This window comes from Pleurodeles waltl, chromosome 12 (genome assembly GCF_031143425.1).
Source record: "Pleurodeles waltl isolate 20211129_DDA chromosome 12, aPleWal1.hap1.20221129, whole genome shotgun sequence".
Taxonomy (NCBI): domain Eukaryota; kingdom Metazoa; phylum Chordata; class Amphibia; order Caudata; family Salamandridae; genus Pleurodeles; species Pleurodeles waltl.
This window is the reverse complement of record NC_090451.1, coordinates 164,900,097-164,922,212: the sequence shown is the minus strand read 5'-3', so window position 1 is coordinate 164,922,212 and position 22,116 is coordinate 164,900,097.

Here is a 22,116-nt window from a genome sequence, read left to right as displayed (position 1 = left end):
ACCCCATATTAACCTGAGCATGAGCCCATTCAAAGTGTGAAAGAAAGAACGATGCACAATCAGTGATAGGGCAGTGAAGAAGTATAGTAGTTTTGGAAGTATTATCATCTTTGCAATAGCCACTTGTCCTAAGGGTGACAGTGGTAGCGCCCCCCCCAGAAGGGCAGTGATCCCTTAATCGTACGCATTGCCCAACCCAGGTTGCCTTCTAGTAAATTGTCTTTTGTGTGATAGATTTGAATGCTGAGATATTTAAAAGTAGAGTGGTACCATTGAAGCCTTTAGAGCAAGAGGTCAGGTCTCAAGTTTTCTGGGATTGGAGTGAGTGGGAACAAACAGGATTTAGACCAATTAACATGTAATCTGGATAGATCTCCGAAGTGATCTAGTTATTCAGTAGGTCTGGGAGGGCCAAGGTGCTGTTCCGTAAACATATCAAAACATCATTGGCTTTGAGAGAAACTATGACCCTCTTACAACTCTGGCAGTCAGTGATAAAGTGGCAGTAATACTGCCAACAGGCAGGCAGTAATAACTGCAAAATTATGACCACGGCGGGAACAGCTCAGATAGACAGCCACTTTAACACACCAACCGCCAGGGCGGAATCAACAGGCACCACGTGGGTAACTACCTACAGTCAAGCAGAAGACAATGTTCCGCCCACTGTATTATGACACACCAATCCGCCACCCGGGGCGGTACCAATGACATCAAAAGCCTGGCGGAAACACTGCAGGGAAACGACTCACATGTGGAGAATCTGGGAAGAACCACACCATCATGGAGCTCGAGTTGCATGTCTTCCCCATGCTCTTCTACGTGCTGCTCCACTATGAACACCAATGACAGCGAAGATGACCACGGTGAGTACTGCAGCCTAGCACACAGGGGAGGGTGGTGGAAAAAGAAAGTGACACACACACGCAACACCCGCACCCCCAACACCATACACACAAGCAGATGCAGCAACATAACATATTTACCACGTACCCTTCAGGAATAATTCAAGGACAACTACAATAGATTAAAAAGAGTGTAATAAGATAAATATAACAGTAATACGTGCATCCAAATCAAAAAGTATATACATTTTACAAATCAAGGGACACTGCCCTGTCCTCAATATTCGTGGGCCACAGGGCCAAATCACAAAGTCCAAAGCCCCACCTCACTCCTGCAATAACACGGAGATAACACAGCAGGGGCATCAGGTCAAAAATAGCCAGGCACCTCAGGGGGACAGGAAACGGGGGGCACCTCAGCCGGAAGATGGTACAACGCCACTGGTCCTGGAGGGGGCAACATGCACATTGCTCTGTCCTGAGGAGTGCAAGGCCACAGTATCTCAAGTGGGTGACTTGCCCACTGGCTCTGGAGAGGGCAACATGCCCATTGCTCCATCCTGAGGAGTGCAAGGCCACAGTCTCTCAAGTGGGTGACATGCCCACTGCTTGGTCCTGGGGACTGCAAGGCCACAGTCTCTCAAATGGGTGACTTGCTCACTGCTTGGTCCTGGGGAGTACAATGCCACATTCTCTTGAGTGGGTGACTTGCCCACTGGCTCAGGAGGGGGCAACATGCCCTGTGAGCTTCATCCTGGGGAGGATGGGATGAGTGGATGGTTTCTCCACTGGTTCTAGAGGGGGCATTGTGCCCAGTGAGCTTCATCCTGGGGAGGATGGGGTGAGTGGATGGCGTCTCCACTAGTTCTGGAGGGGGCATTGTGCCCAGTGTGCTTCATCCTGTGGAGGATGGGGTGAATGGATGGCTTCTCCACTGGTTCTCGAGGGGGCATAGTGCCCTGTGATGCAGATCTTGGGGAGTGCAAGGTCACAATCTCTCAGCTAGGTGTCTAACACACAGGATTTTCAGGGGCCAGGCCGCACAACAGTCCATGGACACAGAACTACACACTGTCTGCCGGTGGTGACGGCTGTTCAGTGGTGGCAGTGGTGGTGCTGCTGCTGATAGTGGTGGTGGGAGGCTCTATCCCATCCCTTGCACCCTCGGACAGCTGCCCAATGGGGCAGGTGGCAGTGCTGGTGGTGGTGGGGGGAGGGTCCAGCCCATCCCTTGCAGCCTCAGACAGCTGCCCACTGGGGCAGGTGGCAGTGCTGGTGGTGGTGCTGGTGGCGGTGCTGCTGGTGGAGTAGGTAGTGGTGGGGGAGGCTCCAGCCCATTCACTGCAGCCTCAGATGGCTGCCCACTAGGGCAGGTGGGAGTGCTGGTAGTGGTGGGGGGAGTCTCCGGCCCATCCCCTGCAGCCTCGGATGCCTGCCCACTGGGACAGGTGGCGGTCCTGCTGGTGGAGTTGGTAATGGTGGGGGGAGGGTCCAGCCCATCCCCTGCAGCCTCGGACGGCTGCCCACTGGGGCAGGTGGTGGTGCTGGTGGCAGTACTGCTGGTGGAGTTGGTAGCAGTGGGGGGAGGCTCCAGCCCATCCCCTGCAGCCTTGGACAGCTGCCCACTGGGGCAGCTGGCGGTGCTGGTGGTGGTGCTGCTGGTGGAGTTGGTAGTGGTGGGGGAGGCTCCAGCCCATCCAATGCAGCCTCGGACGGCTGCCCACTGGGGTAGGTGGCAGTGCTGGTGGCAGTGCTGGTGGCAGTGCTGCTGGTGGATTTGGTAGTGGGGGGGCTCCAGCCCATCCCCTGCAGCCTCAGATGGCTGCCCACTGAGGCAGGTGGCAGTGCTGGTAGTGGTGGGGGGAGACTCCATCCCATCCCTTGCAGCCTCGGACAGCTGCCCACTGGGTCAGGTGGCAGTGCTGGTGGCGGTGCTGCTGATGGAGTTGGTTGGTGGGGGAGGCTCCAGCCCATCCCCTGCAGCCTTAGACGGCTGCCCACTGGGGCAGGTGGCGGTGCTGCTGGTGGAGTTGGTAGTGGTGGGGGAAGGCTCCAGCCCATCCCCTGCAAACTCAGACAGCTGCAACACCATGGTTGGTGGTGGGGGCTCTGATTGAGTCCCAGAACCAGGCCCCTTGTCTCTACTGCCTGCTGTTGAAGGCCCCTTGCCCTTCCTTCCTGCAGCTGGGGATGGCTCCTTGCCATTACTTCCTGCTGCTGGGGCTGGCTCCTTGCCCTTCCTTCCTGCACCGGGGCCTGGCTCCTTGCCCTTTCTTCCTGCTGCTTGGACTGGCTCCTTGCCCTTCCATCCTGCAGCTGGGGCTGGCTCCTTGTCCTTCCATGAAGCACTTGGGGCACGCACCTTGGCTGGTGGCCGGTATCCTTTCCCACCTGGAGTTGCTGGGGACACTACTGTGCCCGTGGACTGGGTGGCTGAGGTGCTTGTCTGGGTTTTGACCACCCTGGTCTGACGTGAGGGATGGGGGGAGAGCTAGGGAAGAGGTCAATGGTGGCGAGGAAAAGCTTCTTAGGGACATTGGGGCGGGAAAAGGGAGATGGTTTGGGAGTGGAGGAAGAGGGAGTGGTTGTAGGAGGTGTCAGTCTGCTGTGCTTGGGTGCAGGTGCATGGGCTGGATGCTGTTGTGAGGTGGATGGCTGTTGGGTGTCTGAGTGCTTGGGTTTGTGTACTTTGGGAAGAGGGGGCACAGACACAGCGGGAGAGGATACAGGGGACGCGTGCATGGATGTTACGGTGGTGACTGCCAGTGAGGGGTGTATATTGAGAGGTGTGCTGGTGGTGCTGGTAGTGGCTGAAGATGTAGTGCATTCAAGTGTGAGTGGAGAGGCTACTGAGAGGGAGGTGGACAAAGGGGGCCAAAGTGGAGGCAGTGGATGTTGGTATGTCTGCTTCTGGTTGGTGTTTGTGTGAGTGCCTGTGGGATGAAGTGTGTTGCTTGTGTTTGCCATGTCCACTCTTGTGTGTTGTCCTGGGTGTCTGCTCGTCTGACTGTGTGCTTGGGATAGGTTGGGGTTGGAGGGAATGGGATTAGGAAGAGGAAGTTGGAGGGGGGAGGGTGGAAACAGGGACAATGGCTGCCATCAGAGAGGAAGCCAGAGCCTGGATTGATCTCTGTTGGGCCGCCAAGACAGTGTGAATGCCCTCCAGAAATGCATTGGCCTGTTGCATTTGGGCTGCCAGCCCCTGGATGGCATTCATAATGATTGACTGCCTAACAGAGATGGATCGCAGGAGGTCGATAGCCTCCTCACTCAGGGCAGCAGTGCTAACTGGGGCAGGGCGTGAGGTGCCTGGGGTGAAGGAGATGCCCACCCTCCTGGATGAGCGGGCACAGGAAACTCGCTGAGGGGCTGCTGGGAGGGAGGTGCTGGTACGGGAGGTGGCGGCTGTACCTGTAGCTGGGGTGGGCTCATAGGTGTCCACCACCACCAGGGAGCCTTCCATCAGAGGAGGTGTCCATGTCAGAACTGTCCCCTCCAGTCTCTGCTGTGGTGCTCCCCTCGCCCTCCGTTCCACTGGTGCCCTCACCGTCAGTGGATTCGGCATCCTGGGTCCTGTGGGATTCAGCTCCCTCCGTCGCTGGTGCCTCTGCTCCTCCGCCAGATGATGCTAATGCACATAAGGATGAGATGACAAAACAAAAGGGAGGAGAAAAGACACAGTATACACTTGGTCAATGGTGGCACCAACACCACCGTTGGCGTACATGACACACTCACACACAGGGAACAGCCCTACGCATTAGGCAATGCACTACCAGTCACAATGCTAGACACCAGCCCATGGATAGGGACAGCTTACGCAAATTGCAGCATACCTGAGACCCACAGACCACTGCCCAGTAGTGGATGCCTACTAGCTTGGTTGGAGGACTTTCACATCATAACCGTGCCCAACATGGGACCTACTCTGCAATGCCAGGCCTGGCCTAGGGGCACCCACAGGGCCCACAACCCCACCTGGATACCACCCCACCAGGCGTAAGTTGTAATGTAGGGCACTGTACTATCCCCTTGTTGCTGCTGTGATGCCCCCAAGTTCCCATCCAACTCCGGATAGGCCACTGCCAGTATGCAGGCCATCAGGGGGGCCAGGGTTCAAAGGGCACCCCTTCCTCGTTGGGAGGCCATCCCCAGCCGACTTTCCAGAGGTCCCTGATGGGCCAGGTTGGTCATCCAGATCCAGGCGAGTACAGTTGCTGTCATCACTGTGGGCCTCTTCTAGGAGGGGACTGGATGTTGCTGGCACCTCTTCTCTGGTAACATTGGCTGGGTTACCTGTGGGAATGTAAATGAAATGTTAATGTTTCTGCGTGTGACATATTGTGCACAGGTGTGTTGCCCTCTATGGTTGTTATTTCCCTGGCCGCTTTTCCTTGTGTGAGTTGTTATTTGGGGGGCTGGGTGATTCTCTCTAGTGTGCATGCTGTGGTGATAGGTGTCTATGCAGGTCTGTGAGTGGTGTCCATGCATTGGTAGAACATGCAGGCCTTGCATTCGGATGATTGGGTTGTGATGGTGGGGTATGTGGGAGGTGGTGTAGTGATGGGAGTGAGGGTAAGAGTGGGGGTATGTGATGGCATGCAGGTAGGGGGTGATAGAAGTAAAGAGTTGTCTTACCAGAGTCCAGTCCTCCTGCTACTCCTGCCAGGCCCTCGGGATGCATGATTGCCAAGACTTGCTCCTCCCATGTTGTTAGTTGTGGGGGAGAAGGTGGGGGTCTACCGCCAGTCCTCTGTACAGCGAGTTGGTGCCTTGCTGCAATGGTTACCACCTTCCCCCGTAGGTCGTTCCACCTCTTCCTGGTGTCATACCTTGTTCTGGGGTGCTGTCCCATGGGGTTGACCTTGTCCACAATCCTCCATCATAGCTCCATCTTCCTAGCAATGGATATCTGCTGCACCTGTGATCCAAATTGCTGTGGCTCTAGCCAGATGATTTCCTTCACCATGACCCTTAGCTCCTCCTCAGAGAACCTGGGGTGTCATTGTGGTGCCATGAATGTGGTATGAGTGGTGTGGGTTTGTAGGGTGATGTGTTGGGGTGTGTGATGTGGGGTGGGTGGGTGGTGTATAGATGTAGGTGGTGTATGGCTCTGGTCTTGTCTGTTGTCATTGTGTCTGTCTAGTGCCAATGGTTTGTATTTGTAAAGGGCTGTGGGTGATGTGGGTGTGTGTTTTATAGTGGTGTGAGTGTGTGGGTGTGGTGTGTGTATGTGTGTCAGATGTGTGTAGTTTGAATTGTCCAATGGATCTTGTTTTATTAGTATGCGTTTATTTTGAATCCAGCTGTATGTACCGCCAATGGTTAACCGCAATTGAATGTCCGCTGTGGTGATTTGTGGGTCATAATGTTGTGGACATAGTTCTGTTGGCATAACGGTGTGGGTTTTAATACCGCCAGTTTATCACTGACCTTTGGGTAGGCAGACTTGTTTGAGTGGCTGTATAGTGACGGATTGGTATGTGTGTGTCATAATATGGTTAGCAGATATCCACTGTGGCGACGGTATGTTGGCAGCAGTCAGCATGGTGGTATGTGAGATTTACCGCTAATGTCATAATGAGGGCCTATATGTTGTTTGTCGCACTCGGGTATCTCCCATAAGTGTGCTTGTAATCGGAGCTGAGCCGCTAGACACTCCTGTATGGTGCCACGACATATGGGGAAACTTTGGGATATTACCTGGCCTGTTTTGATGCGGGCCGTGGGATTGGAATATAGTATACTGATCTATTGTAGAAATTCTAGCCCTAAACCCATCCTACGTAGAGCTTCTTTTAGGAAGGACCACCCTAGGGTATCAAAAGCATTTTCGATGTCCAATGATACTGCTATTCTATTGTGTGCATCCTCATGAGTATTCGTCATTAATCTTAAAAGTCGCCTTAGGTTTAGGAAGGTGTTCCGCCCTGGAATAAAACTAGACTCGTCATCGTTGATTAGGTATGTCATTAACAGGAGTAATCTATTTGCAAAAGACCTTACCTAGTAACTTGCAATCTAAGTTGATCAGTGACAGAGTCCTATAAGATCTTATGTCTAGGGCTTGGGCAGGACTGCTATCAATGATTCATGCTGCAAGTCTGTGAGTCGCCCCTGTTGCTATGTTTCACAAAGCACCTCTAGGTACGATGTTGTCAACTGCTTTGCAAAGGTTGCATAATATTCTACAGGTAATCCGTCTGTACCTGGAGTCTTGTTGCGGGCCAGTTGTAAGGTAGCGTGGATCTCATCAGTTGTTATAGGTGTATCTAGTTCTGTGCACTTTGATGGCGTGAGGTGAGTGAGAGTGATTGAGTCAAAGAAATCCCCTAATTGGGTTGCTGGAGGGTTCAGCTTTGCTGCGTATAGCTTGCTATAGTAATATCTAAAGGCATCATTTATGGCCGTTTGGGTATTGACCACATTTCCTTTAATGAGTCTTATCGCTCTAATGAGTATTCTATGTTGCTCGGTCCATGTCAGCCATGCCAGTAGTCTACCAGAGTGATCACCCTCTGCATGTGCTTTAGCGATATAATGGCGATAATCATATATACGCAGATGCTTGTCTATCTCTTGGTTTCATGCACATTGTTCACAAATAGTCCCAGGATCTGTGAGTCCCCCTGCTGCTGTGCATACCACCCTACACAACTCTGCCTCTACTGCATTTAGATCTCTCATTAGCATGCGTCACACACCCCCTGTGGCAGAGAGGCAGTGTCCTCACACTGCCACCTTATGGGCATCCCATTCCACAGCATGTGGCACAGCTGTCCTCCGTTCAGAGCAAAGTAATTAGAAATGCAGGTGAGCAGTTCCTTGCGGAAGGGAGGGTCAGCCAACAAATCGAGGTGCAGTCGCCAAGTAGGCACAGAGGTGCGTGGTTGACCCCAGTGCATGCTAATCCTCAGTGGGCAGTGGTAAGATAATGTCTTAGCTAAGTAATCCACCCTCAAAGCATTGGAGGCTAGGCCAGTAGAGCTTAACATCTATATGAGTATGCAGCGCGTGGACTGGGGAATAGAAAGAGTATTCTCTGTCTTGGGGATGCAATAAGCGCCATATATCTTGAAGCCCACATTCTGACATCCACTGACGTAGCTCACTTGCCATTGCACGGCTGGGAGCACCCGCCAGAGACTACATTCGGCATGCAGTTAAAGTCTCCCCCCATATGCAGTTAGCCGTTGGGTCCTGAAAGAGTGAAGATGTGATGGACTGCAGGAAATCCCCTTGTTTTGAGTTGGGAGCATATATTCCAAGTTTGGATAGAGCATGGCCATCTAGGGAGCCCTTCAGCAGTAAGTATCTGTCATCTTTATCCACCACTCTACGATCAACTACTTAGGGAACCTCCGGAGCTACCCAAGTCAGTACCACTTTAGCAAATGCTGATTTGGATGTGCCACATACCATACCTCACCATTTGGTTCTAATGTTATGGAGGTCTTTGTCTGTGATGTGCGTTTCTTGCAGGATCGCTATGTGGGTGTTGTGACACTTTAAGTATGCATAAACCCTACTATGCTTGCTGGGATTGGCCATACCCCTAACATTCCACGTAACTATGTTATAACTGTGTGTCTGCATGAGTACATAAGTATGTCCAGCAACCTTGGGGCCTGGACATAATCAACCCATATCTGTGTTGCCCCTCTAGTCCATTTACTCAACATCAACATTAAGGGGGTCATTCTGACCCTGGCGGCCGGTGACCGCCAGGGTCACCGACCACGGGAGCACCGCCAACAGGCTGGCGGTGCTCCCAAGGGCATTCTGACCGCGGCGGTTCAGCCGCGGCCAGAAAGGGTAAACCGGCGGTCTCCCGCCGGTTTACCACTGCCCTACAGAATCCTCCATGGCTGCGGAGCGCGCTCCGCAGCCAGGGGGATTCTGACACCCCCTACCGCCATCCTGTTCCTGGCGGGTCTCCCGCCAGGAACAGGATGGCGGTAGGGGGTGCCGGGGGGCCCCTGGGGGCCCCTGCAGTGCCCATGCCAATGGCATGGGCACTGCAGGGGCCCCCGTAAGAGGGCCCCGCAAAGTATTTCAGTGTCTGCAAAGCAGACACTGAAATACGCGACGGGTGCAACTGCACCCGTCGCACCTTCCACTACGCCGGCTCCATTCGGAGCCGGCGTCCTCGTGGGAAGGTCGATTTGCCCTGGGCTGGCGGTCTTTTGACCGCGGAGCGGTATTTTGGAGGGGGAACATTGGCGGGCGGCCTCCGCCGCCCGCCAATGTTAGAATCACCCCCTAAAACTCCTGTGGTACAGGAAAAGCAACAAATAATGGGGTGCCCAACAGGGCCAGATACGCCCAGTAACTGGGAAGCACAACACCAATACTATTTACAGTTTCCATATGGAAGTCCACTCGGGGGTTGGAGGCAGTGGTTTGAGGATCGGCATCACGTTCCTATCAGCCCCCATCACAGACAACAGAGTATTTATCCACCCAGATCCCTGCTGCCATACATGGGTGTTGCATATTTTGAAATTATCACTTCCAACATGAAGGCCTCACATGAATGAGCAAATGTGATGGCCGGCTAGGGATCAGAGCCGTCACTATAAGCACAACAAGCGCAGGATAGGTAACTCTGCAGCCAAGTCCATACAAAGTATTTGTCTCTATAGGAATTGCGATGGCCAAGTGACAATGTACAACTGACCATGTATGGGACTAAAGATCATCTTCTGATCGCCGTGTTCTCACCAGGGCCAAACAGAGAAGGAACTATGGAGCCACTAGCGCGACCCATTGACGAGTCAGAGTCTGATCCTCTGTCATCTTTGAGGACAGCGTAAGAGTTAGAGGAAAGTTGGGTCGCTTGAAGAAGCGCCTGTGCTTGGCCCATAGCCGCCTGTGCACTGAAGGGGCACATCTTGCTGCCGATTTTCTTCTTGCGTTGAGGTTGAGATGTCAGCCATATTTCATTAGGTGTGTCACCACCGTGGGGTTCAACCAGGCCCTTGGCCTGAGCCCATGTCCATGCATCTTCGGGAGTTGGAAAAATATGAGTCTTTCCCTCATCTACCACTCGTAAGCGCGCTGGAAAAAGCAATGGATATGCAATGTTACAGTAGCGTAGGAGCTGCTTGACCTTTATGTACAAAGTTTGTTTGCATTGCACCTCTATGGTATAGTCAGGGTAGGCCGTGATGGTGGCGTTTTCGAACTTCCATGGGCTCTGTGTGCAGAAACATTTGAGCATCAGATCACAGTCTCGGAAATTGAGGAGGCGAGCTATCAATGGCCTAGGTGGAGGTCCAGGTCTGGGTGGCCTACCTAGAATCCTGTGTGCATGTTCAATAGAAAAGAAAGGTGGCACGTCATTGCTCAGGACCGTGCTCTTCAACCATTGTTCTATGAATAGTTCAGCCTTAGATGACTCCGTTCTTTTCGGGAACCCAAAGAAGTGAACGTTGTTCCTGCAGGAGCATCCCTCTGCGTCTTCAGCCCTACGCTGCAAGAGGGAAACTTCCACGTTCAGCTGTGATACCTGGTTCTGGATGTCTGTTACACCTGGCTGTACTTCAGCTAATGAGGTCTCATTTGCAGTCACCATTTCGGCTAATTTACGATGTTTTACATGAAGCAAATTAACCTCCTGTGCTACAGAGTCTATTTTGACCTCTAGATTCATTTTTGTGTCTAGCACTGCTTGAAGAAACTTGTCAAATTGAGCAGAGTGTACTTTTAGGGTCTCGCTCATCTGCTGGAGGGTCACCTCATTATCCTTAGGGGTGGTAGTCGATAAAGGCATAATTCCCTCAGCCAGTGGCAGCTGCCCCGCGGTCTTAAGTTTGACCTTGGGTACAACTGTTGAAGCAGAGCTCTGCGTTAACTTATATTTACTCCTACGAGTAGTTTCGACGAGCCAGTATTTGTAAGCAAGGGATAATTTTGTTCATGTAGCGAGAGGCACGGTGCCCTTCCCTTGTGTAATATGGCTCTCAGTATGGCTCTCAGTACGTACCTATGCTCGAGTAGTGCATTTTAGGAGCATTTTCCTTATGTTACCTCAGTTCAGTTGTCTTTAGTTGGCCTTCAACGGTTTCTAGGGAGTCATGTGACGTTGCTGCCTATTGGTGAGTCTTGTGAGCAGCCTTGCTGTGAGATAGACCCCAGTCAGGAAGCGTGTCTCCACTAGGCCGTGCCCTCCATCTGGGCCAGAAATGCCAGGTGCTCCCTGCCACCTACTCCCATGTAGAATTGCAGTGTTTATCCAGTGGCCCACTGTGTGCCATTCCCTCTAACTTTGTAGCAGGATTCATTAGAATGCCGGAGGGGAGGCCACTCCGAGACGTTAGGGGAAGGTTTGGGAGGATGAGGAAATGCTCACCACCTCTTCAGTGTAAGGTGAGCACAGCTCCAGGGTGCAAGTGCACACTCATCACGGTGTCCTCACTGTGATCTCGGCCCCTCTGAACAACACAGCTGCCTCCATACGCAGCGCGCTCACCTTGCCGTCGTTGCTCGTGCCGCCGGTAGCCTCAGTCCAGCCCCTCAACTTGCGGCAGGCACCTTTTGGTTAGTCGGGCGGCGGTGTGCTTCGTTTCGCCGATGCACGGCACTAGATTTAGGTTCAAGGCCCCGCCCTCACTCCTTGCTTGGCCACACAGCCTGCACGAGTTGCATGGGCCTCCTGTTTTCACACTATGTCGGCCGCCATCAGTGGGCAAAAAAGCAGTATCTCTCAGTGCAGACACATCTATCTGGAGCATTCGAAGACTCAGCCCTAGCTTCCGTGGGGGTCCGTATGGGGGAGAATAGCAGGATAATTTGAGGCCAGGAGTGGAGCTGTTCAGCTAGCGTCCACACCGGTCACCATCTTGGCCACCCCTCCCCAGTCTTGTATAATTAATGAGCCTTAAGGTTACCCAACTAGGCGATGAAAATAGAAGGATAGGGATGGGAGGCATTGTCTTCATGTCCTTTAAGTGAAGGGGAAGGCTTTTTTATGCAACTCCACTCTGTACATGTTTATAAGTGATGGGGCTGCATAAGCCAGACTCCAAACATATATATGTTCTTCTATAATCCTTTTTTTTACTTTTCTTTATTTTGCAAAGCAGTTCAATAATAATGTATGGAAGTTCTGTTGTGGCCAACCTAGTCAGGGAAACCACGTTTGTCTTCAAGCTCAGGGGGCTGGCCCAGAAGTTAATCAGCTAACACACTTGAGAATGACCAATCACCCTCACTCTCCTCTTGTGCTGTTTCAGTAACAGCTTAATCTTGTGGTGTGAAGTCTTCGTACATTTTTAGCATGCTCAATCGCTCCACATTCTGAGGCAAGAGGATGGTCCTTCTGACTGTGACAATTGAGCCAGTTGTACTAAACACACACTCAGGAGACACACTGGCTAGTTGACAAGCCAGATACTTTATTGTCAGCCTGCTAAGCTCTAGCCATTGTTGCATGTTCCTATACCAACGTACCAAGGAGGCTGGATTCAGGTAGACCTCTTTTGGGTCATCTAGATAGTCTTAGACCACCCTCTGAATAGTCACTGGTGCTGCCACTTGCTCTACCTCTGTTGCTTTTGCCTTAAGCCCTTAAGTCTGTTTCTTCTATTGCTGGTGATGATGGTGATGGCTGTAAGACAACAGCAATACCCTCTCTGGAGGCTGAAAGCTGCATATCAGATCTTCTGCCCAAGCCTAGAACTTCCAGCTGTTCTTCATCCAGCTTTCTCACTTGGTCAACAATGCAAGTCTTGCAAAGTGAAACATCCCCTTCTGAAAAAGGAATGAAAGTGACCAGTAATTTTTTGTACCATGGATCAAGTGTTGTGGCACATATGTAGTCTTTGGAAAATACGATCTCTCTTTGTAGCTTTGGAATGACAGCCAAGTGAAGGATTAAGCTCTGAATCCACTTATATGCTCCTTCATTCAGGCCAGTGAACCTTCATGCTACCCTTTTCAACTGTTCGTCCAGCAGATGCAGCAACTGTTCCTGTAGCAGATGCAACAACCTCCTTGCTGCCTTCCCATGTAAAAACCTCAAAAGGAAGTAACATTTGTGTCAGGCATTTGACTAGCTCCATTTATCCATCTCCATTGTCATGCTTTTCCAAGTTACATCCCCTTCTCTTTGAAGGACCTGGTCAGTGATTGGTTTATATTGCTCAAACAGACATTGCAGCATGCAATAGGTCATGTTCAATTGTGTTGGTACCTCCTGCAGGAGGGCTTTCACCAATACTCAGTTACCATGTTGAATGATCCCGACAGCAATCTGTGAAGTTTCTTCTGCAGGTGGTCAGTATGTGGCTGACTATGTCTTCTTTTTAAGAACGTCCTGCACATTCAGGTTGATGCAATGTGACAAACACAGGACTCTAATGTATCCTACATGTGCCATGACCATGCCTATATCACTGCCATTGTCAGTGGTAACAAATACAATTCTGAGTCATCTAGGGCCAGATGTAGCAAAAAAATATTTTGCGAGTTGCAAATTGCGAGTCACAGCGAATCGCAATTTGCAACTTGAAAATATTATGCAGAAAGGTGTCTCAGACACCTTGTGCGACTCGCTATGGGGTCGCAAAGACCCACCTCATGAATATTAATGAGGTGGGTCGCAGTTTGCGACCCCATAGCGAGTCAATGCACTCACAGGGATGGTGGCCTGCTGGAGACAGCAGAACACCATGTCCGTGACTGCTTTTTGAATAAAGCAGTTTTTTTTTCTTTTTGCAGCCCGTTTTCCTTAAAGGAAAACGAGCTGCAAAAAGAAAAAATTCCGAAACCATTTGGTTTCGTTTTTTTCAGAGTAGGCAGTGGTCCATAGGACCACTGCCTGCTCTGAAATAATATTTTGATTGACATTCACAAAGGGGAAGGGGTCCCATGGGGACCCCTTCCCTTTTGCGAATGAGTTACCATCCACTTCAAGTGGATGGTAACTGGGAGTTGGTTTGCGACCGCATTCGCGGTCCCAAAGCAACTCAGCATGGCGATGCGGTCGCAAATAGGAAGGGAACGCCCCTTGCTATTTGCGAGTCGCAGCCTCAAATTGCGAGTTGGTACCGACTCGCAATTTGCGGTTGTACATCGAGTTTGGTCTTTTGTGCCTCGCAAACGTCGTTTTTCGCCGTTTGCGAGACGCAAAAGGCTTCCTACATCTGGCCCCTAGTTCAAAGCCATTCAAATACATTGCTGTCAAACTCTTCCAAGATGTTTGCAGCTATATGCGATCTCTCCATGGTAGACATTACCATTGTTGCATGGTGCAGAATGCCCTTAAAACATTCTTCTGTCCTGAGACCTGCAGATAGCTGTTGCCTAACCGCCACAAAAGAGATACAATGTCACACATACGCAATCAGTGGCTTGACAACTAGTGCACATGTCTGTCATTAGGTGGATAGTGTGAACAGCATTCTGCTGCATACCATAGCCAAACAATTGCAGCCCATCATGATGGATCACTTGAACAGCAACTGTGGCAAAACAGGTCCAGCTGTGAACATTTCACTTTGGATAGGTGGCCACCACAAATTCTAAAAAGCCCACTCCTTCCACAAAAGAAAAAGGACGAGGCCCAGAGCTAACATTTCAGCCAGCTTCCTACTGTACAAACATGCAGTTGGGTGGTTGTGTTCCTATGGCTCCTCCTGCCTAAACATGTACGTAACAGTAGCATGGATTTTTTCTTTTGCTGGTGCCACTGATTCAGTTGACTTCCAGAGAGAACTAGGAGGTGGTAGACTCAATGTCCATCTTGGGGGAATCACTGTGTGTGGCCGGTGTTTCTGGTTCTTAGTATTGTGCCATTTGGAGGTTGGGGATGAGGCTGATGCTGGCACAATACAGGGCACAGGCTGCTTTGTGTAATGCTGTCATCCTCTTCCTACTCAATGGCCACCTTCCACTCCCTTCAATGTGCACTCCGCTGCTTCCCCTCTCTCATCACCACCACCACCAGCATTTAACTTTTTAAGGTGCTTCTCCCATCGGATTGTGTTATATTTTCACAGATGGGAAGCTTGGCCTCCAGTACCATAGTGCACACCTGGCTCAAATTGATGAACCCTTGCTTGGCAAATGGAGCATATTGCAATGTTATCCTACTGCTTGCTAATCATAAAGAAGTCCCAAACTGGGGAGGAGACATTTTCAGTGTGCCACTGACAATGTCTGAAGAACTGGCAGTAGGTAGCTGTGTCATTTGTCTCTCTGTAGGGTATAGATCAACTGTGTTAGTGGTGGATGCAGGTCTCAATGAGTGTCTTACAAATATGGAAGGCAGTGTTGGTGGGAGAACCACAATCCTCTGAGCAGTTTGAATAGGAGGGGTCAGCTTGCTGTCCTCTGAACTACCCTCCATACTAACATTCACTGGGTCATTGTCATCCCATTTACTTTCCATAATTCTAAGGCTTTCAGGAACTTTCATTTTTCCTTGTCTCCTGGGACATGTGTCAGACTCTTTCTAGGTCCAATCCATATCCAGATCATCAGAAGCGGGGGCTTGAGAAGATGTTGGAGTAGCCTTTCTTTTTCTTGCTGGATATTGTGAAGCCAATGATCGAAGAGCAGCACATTTTTCAGCATGAAGCTCAACTTCCTGTTCTGTTTCTACTGAAGGAAGAACTGTTGCTGACTGTGACTCCTGTTTTCCACTTTCCTGTGACGATTAGGTACTAGTTTGAGGCCTCATGCATCGCTGCGTCGCCGGCAGGCATGAGCTTGGGCTTTGCCTTAGGTTTGGGTGGTACTGCCGATGATGTGGGAGTGCTACTCCTAGTGTGCAGCAGGTATACTACTTTTCCTGAAAAAGGTGAAGGCTAACATGCCAGTTGAGGCAATATCCTTCTTCTCTTCCTCACTGGCTACTTTCTTGGCAGGAACACCCTTCTTTGGGGACATCTTGAAGTTCTTTCTTAGCTCCAGCAATTGTCACCTAGCTGCGCAAGTGGACGAGAGGAGGACTTAACTGATGTGTGTCACTGTCAGACTTCTGTGTGGCTATACAGTATGTGAGGATGTCTCTTGAGAACCTATAAGCAAATAAACAAGAAAACAATTAAGTGAAAATGGCATTTGCAGTTTGTATGTGTACACAATATTTTAGTAAGATCACATCACAAACAATTAACTATAATGTAACCATTCTAAACCATAAGAACATATTGTTTCAATAACATACAGATTGAAATTTTAATGGGCCTCAAAGGCCTATGAGGTCTGTACCAGACAGAGGCTGCAGGGGACAATGGATTAATCCTTAAAAATCATATTGATTGTGTGCACCTATGGCTTATGGCAGGCGGCGGATGCAGCTGGAAATGGAATAATCCATTAAACACATTATTTCTGGTGTGTACCCAATGGCAGACAGATCTACAGGGGGGAAAATAGAATAATGCTTAAAAAATATTTATTGTATGTGCTTATGGCAGGTAGAGAGAGCAGGGGGGAACTGGAATAATTTGTATGAAAATTATTGCTGGTATTTGCCTACGGCCTATAGCAGATGGTGGATGCAGGATGATAATAGAATAATCCTTGAAATATATTGCTGGAGTGTGCCTATGGCAGGCAAAGGGTTAAGGGGGAAATGGAATAATCCTTAAACAAATTATTGCTGGCGTGGGCCTATGGCAGGCAGGGGTGCAGGGAAAAACAAATAGTTGAAAAAAATATTGCTGGTTTCTCCATAGGGACTGTGATAAAACCTATGGGAGGAAAGAAATTGCAGGGGAACATGGAGAAAATACATAAAAACACTGTACACACATACTACATTCATCCTGAAGCACTTTAAACACATCAGGGGGAAAAAGAAAAAATGAACAAAAATCAAAAAGACCTAGGTCTCTTCTATCAGTGTCCCTACAAATTGCCTTTGAAAAGTGGAAAAAATGGAACACGCTATCTACTTAAAATGGCTGCCCTGGCACAATGCCACCAAGGGTGAAGGTGTGGATAACAAAGAGCACATGCAGGGCTATGGCAAAAGCAAAGCACACTGTATACAAAATGGCAGCCATCCACATGGTCACCAAGGGCAAATGAATGAACAATGAAAAACACATACAGGGCTATGGCAAAAGAAAAGCATACAGACTGCAAAATGGCTGTGGCACATCACCACCAAGGGCAAAGGCATGGACAACAAAGAACACATGCAGGTCTATGGCAAAATGTACAATGACTACACAAAAATAAATGGACACCCTGTCACATGGCATGGGCAATAACAAACTGGTGGCCTCTTGCAAACACACACATTGGCCACACCAAAAATGCCTCTTGGCTAACTAAGAAAGGAGGCATGACAAACAAAGAAGAAAACACTACCATTAATTAAGCTGCACCAAAAATAAAATTATGTGAACTTTAAAAATGCACCATCCACAACTATCCCAAGGCATGATAAAAGACCCCACCAAAATACTTGAACACTTTGCAGAATGACATGAAGTGCAAAAAAACACATTTTGCATTTAATCCAAGGCCATCCCTAAATGAAGAGATGTTTAAAAAAATGCATATACCACAGGACAAATCTGTTTAATATATACCCAGTGCCCAGTAGTTAGCCATGGCCCACAGGCAGACTATGCCCCACAGAAAAATGAGCAAAACAAACACACAAGAAAGTGGAAAAACCAGACCCCTAACCCTCCCAAACCTGTGTAACATTTTCCCTCGGAAAAAAAATGAAAAAATTTAAAGTAGGCTTCTGGACGCGACCACTCGTGTCCACCCATGTTAGAAAATAGCAGCAGAAGGCTTTATAGTGACTGGAAATCGTGCTAGGAGACGCCAAATCTCACTTGCCAGCTGACTTGATGGAGTCTTGTGTTGTTCCCATTGTCATCACGTTGCTCAACCTGGAGCAAAAGTTTGCTACATGACAATTGACGGAATTTGGCATGAACTCCATGTTACAAGGGTAACATGAATTGACATAATTCTGTCAATTCCGCGAACAGAATCACATTTTCTGCCCACCCTTACTTTCTACATGGTCCAGTTACTGCATTTGTGGAGTAACTTCAGAGTTAGGGATACATGAGTAGCCATAGTGAAAGGGGTGCACACCTAGAGAGTAGTAGCTCATTCCTTATGCTTTTTCCATCTTACTTAAGCACGTAAATGTACCCCTAATCAAAATTGAATTAAGTGTGTAAATACAGAGTACATTAATCCTACCCCCTGTATTTTGTGGCGTTTTCTGCAGTTGCTGGGGGGAGAGATTACTTCACCTGTGCAAATTACATGCGTGGATCAATAATCGAACAGTGCTAATGTTTGTGCTCCATGTAGACAAGCCCTAAAAGTAAATATATTGGAAAGGAATATTCATGAAAGACTATGATTCACATATTATTCCATACATAAACGTTGGGATTTTTGTGAGTCCTCTACACTGTGTAAATCTATACAAATGTTTTTGAGCACAATCACACACACAAACACATGCACACAGGGTATTTATTACTTAGACTTTTACTTATGCCATTAGGAATCATTCTTAAATTAAAAAGTGTAAATTACTCATTCATATTTTCACCTATATATGTCATGTGTACGGTGCACAGTGCATTAGGGCATACATTACATAAGTAGAGCATATTACTGCGTACAACTGTTAAATCTCCATCTCAATGTAATTCTCAAAGCTTGAGTTGCAAGAGCAGATTAAAACCCTCTTTATGAATGACCTGGTAATAGCTTATTACAGTTGATCAACTATGCCATTTCTCTTTTACAGGTGACTAAAGCTGTCACAATTGAGTGGCTTGGGGATGGGCTTTCATATATGGAATGTAGGTTATTTGTATTATACAGCTTTATCACCTTTAGGAGTAACATAAAATGTTGTCCTTACTTTGTTTCCAAACAGCAAGGACGATCTATTATTTAGCAAATGGGACAATTGGCACATGTGCTAATAAACAGTATTTTCGTTCACGTTTTTCAAGGTTAAACCTTGGCATTCTCCCTAAATAAATCCTTGTAAAATACCCCTGGTACAGTAAAACTCAGTAGGAATGCTCCAACATCTCCAGTTAAACTGCTGTCAAGTGCAGTGAAGGAATCTCACTAGGCAACTAGTACTCACAGGAGATTGCACCCTGCAGATGTCCGTGGTCACATCCCCCAGAGTCAAGCTGTGATAACCGTCACCTGCACACGCATGCGATCATGTGAGTGACTCAAGGTGTGATTTCAGATTCAAATTAGGGACCCAGTTCTTAAAGAACGAGTCTGAAGTTTCAATTTTAGATACAAATTGAGCATGCCCCTCCTGCTATTATCTCGTCTATGGAGCTCATCTACAGATCTGAGCGCAGACTCGCTGTTTCTGTCATCACAAGTGCAAGAAGAATGTACACTTTGGAGGCCCCACATTCACATCACATGTCAGTGCAGTAAGCTTGTCTTCTCTCCACTGGCTCCCTGTTCAAGAACGTGTTCTATTCAAAGCATTTACCGTCGGTCACTGGATTATTTATCAAACTTGTGTTTTTTTGCCAACTAGTTTCATTCGCTGCATGTCATAGCGATGATGGCACAGGCTTCTGAAAGTCCCAAAAAAACAGTCGGTTACTTTTCTTGACTGCTGTCCCTGCAGCCAAGGCTTTGAAAGAGCTTCCTCTGGGCCTACGCATTCCTCCTCATTTGTAATTCTTTTGCAAATTCCGGTTTACTAGCTGTCTAATTCAGTGGTGAAAAGCAAAACTACGCCGAATCTATCGAGGGGCTCCTGAGACTCCCATAACTCAAGGGCATTCATGGGCTAACGTGAATGGGGCCCCCTGAATGATGTGGGGGGGGGGGGGAGGAGGGGGGGGAAGGCTCTGCGCTTTAAGGGCTGCAGGGATCTGCGCTACACCCGGCTGTGCATAGGTTCGTCTTTCTGTCCCTTTCATTCATTTTCTCTTTAGGATTCCTGGCTCTCACTGGTGTGTTTAGAAGCAGTACCAAGTAACTACAGGGTTCATTGAGCTTTACGAGAGTTAAATAACATATCATAATGTAAAAGCTGGGAAAATACCCTCATTAAAACATCAGATCTTTTAAAATTCTTTATTAGCCTAAGTAATAGTTTTCAGGCTCCGGTGTTACTGAATTCTGACTATAAAAATGATACGCCTAAAATAATATCAGGGCCGGACTGGCCTTTTATTCCAGCGGGCATTTCCCGGTGGGCCGAAGCCAAGACAGTTTCAAAGCCCATGGCCGCTGCTGGTGCTCACTTTCACCAGCTCTTCAAGGTTAATTTCAGCAGACACAGGCTGCTTCAAGACAGGGAGAAAAATAGGTGGAGAGAGGAATGGAAAGAACGTGCGATCAGAGACAAAGAAGGGAGAGATGAGAGGAGAGAGCGACAATGGATGAATGGACATAGAGTGAGGGGAGAACGAGAGCAGTGTTGTTTTGAACACTTTTTCCAGGGCTGCTTCTAATTCCCAGTCCTGCCCTGAATATCACTGCTTACTTGTGCTCTAGATCAGTGGTTCCGAACCTTTTCACTCTGTGGACCCCCACATTATCATTACTGGAACTCGGGGAACCCCCACTGAATCATTATTGAAATCCGGGGACGCCCCCTATTGAGTCATTACTGAAAGCTGGGGACCTAATCTGTTAACAATTTTAATTTTCTAAGCAGTCCTGGACCCCCTGAAGAGGCTTTCCAGACCCCAGGGGTCCCTGGATCGCAGGTTGGGAACCACTGTGCTAGATGTGACACGTTGAGTGTTTGCTGGGGTAATGGAGCGACCTAAGAATAATCACATCATTGATGCAACGTGCACGACCAAACCCTCGGCTAGCTTTTAAGGTAGTACATCTTGTTGGTACTAATCATACTGTCACAATTTTTGCCAGCAGGATTTCGTCAAGAAATTGCAAGATGACATGTTAGACTTGAAAAATGAGCTGGGTAGTGGTTGCACTTGTACTTTTTGAAGGCTGTAACCCAGGGCACACGTTGTGGCCATAGAAAACAGACACTATTTTCACAGGGTGGATGGCTTCAGCCAAGCCAAAACCTTGGCTCTTGTAAGATTCTCACACAGAACAGTAGCAAGGCTGGAAAACAATTTCAGTCATGCCTCAAATTCACGTTGTGAGCTGTTCTTCCTTCTTTGGGGACAGGTTCAGTAAGCCTTGCTTGTAGCTCGGTAATTGGCTAGTTTACTATAGTTAATCAGACACTAAACATCATCCATATTAGGGCTGGTAATTCCTTCAGACAGAAAACTCAAAGCACAGGCTTTCTGAGCTATTGTAATGCACTCAGATGTATTTATTTATTAAAAATAGATTTGCTAAACATATGCTTGTGATCTTAAGATCTGCTTTACAGATGTAATTTCTCAAGATGTCATACACCATGACATACCTTCTTGTGACGTCACATACCACAGCATCACTTCCTGTAATGTCACATTATTTAGCCCCTTGCATATGGCTTAACTTGGGTTATTCCCTCCACCTTCTTTTTTTAGGATTAGTGCCTTGCTGTAACCCTTCACACTGTAGAAACAACACGGAAGACATGATCGTGCTCTTGTTAGGGTTATACTTGTTTTTGTTTACCATTCCTTTCTTGAGTCAAAGTCAATAATCCTCCGTTAAATTGGAGGATCCAAATGCCAGGATACACAGGGCCCGATTACAAGTTTGGCGGTTGGACCACCAGACCACCAAGACGGCAGTCCCAAAAAGATACCTGCAGTAGAGGTTCCCAGACTGCTGTATTATGATTGATACCGCCACCCACCAAGTCAAAGTACTGACCGCCAGAAGTGTGGCAGTCTGTTATCTTGTCAGTCCATACTCAGGTGCTGTCTGTGCCACATCCAACCGGCAAGTCAATTACAAACACACAATCCATGTGGTGGTTCCCTTGAGGTAGATAGCCAACACCAGTCAACCACTGCGGTACGAGTTCAGCAAAGTAAGAGACAAGTGCCCATTGAATGAATTAAAACAAGACAATCATGGGCCCAGTGGGCACACCTGCTAATCACACTTTAAAACACATCCCTTCACAGACAAGGATCCTTTGCATCTCCACTGCAACCAAGATTTGATTTTGTTCAGAGAGATAAGGCATCCTTTTTTCACCTTTTCACTATCCCTAAAACCCCTTTCACACACTTTTCTCCATTTACTCACCACATCATTTTCCTCTTGTAAGTGACTTCCAGTCTCTCACTTTAATTCCCCACCATGTCACACCTCAAAAACAAAAATCCCCGTTTTTCAGAGGATGATTTGA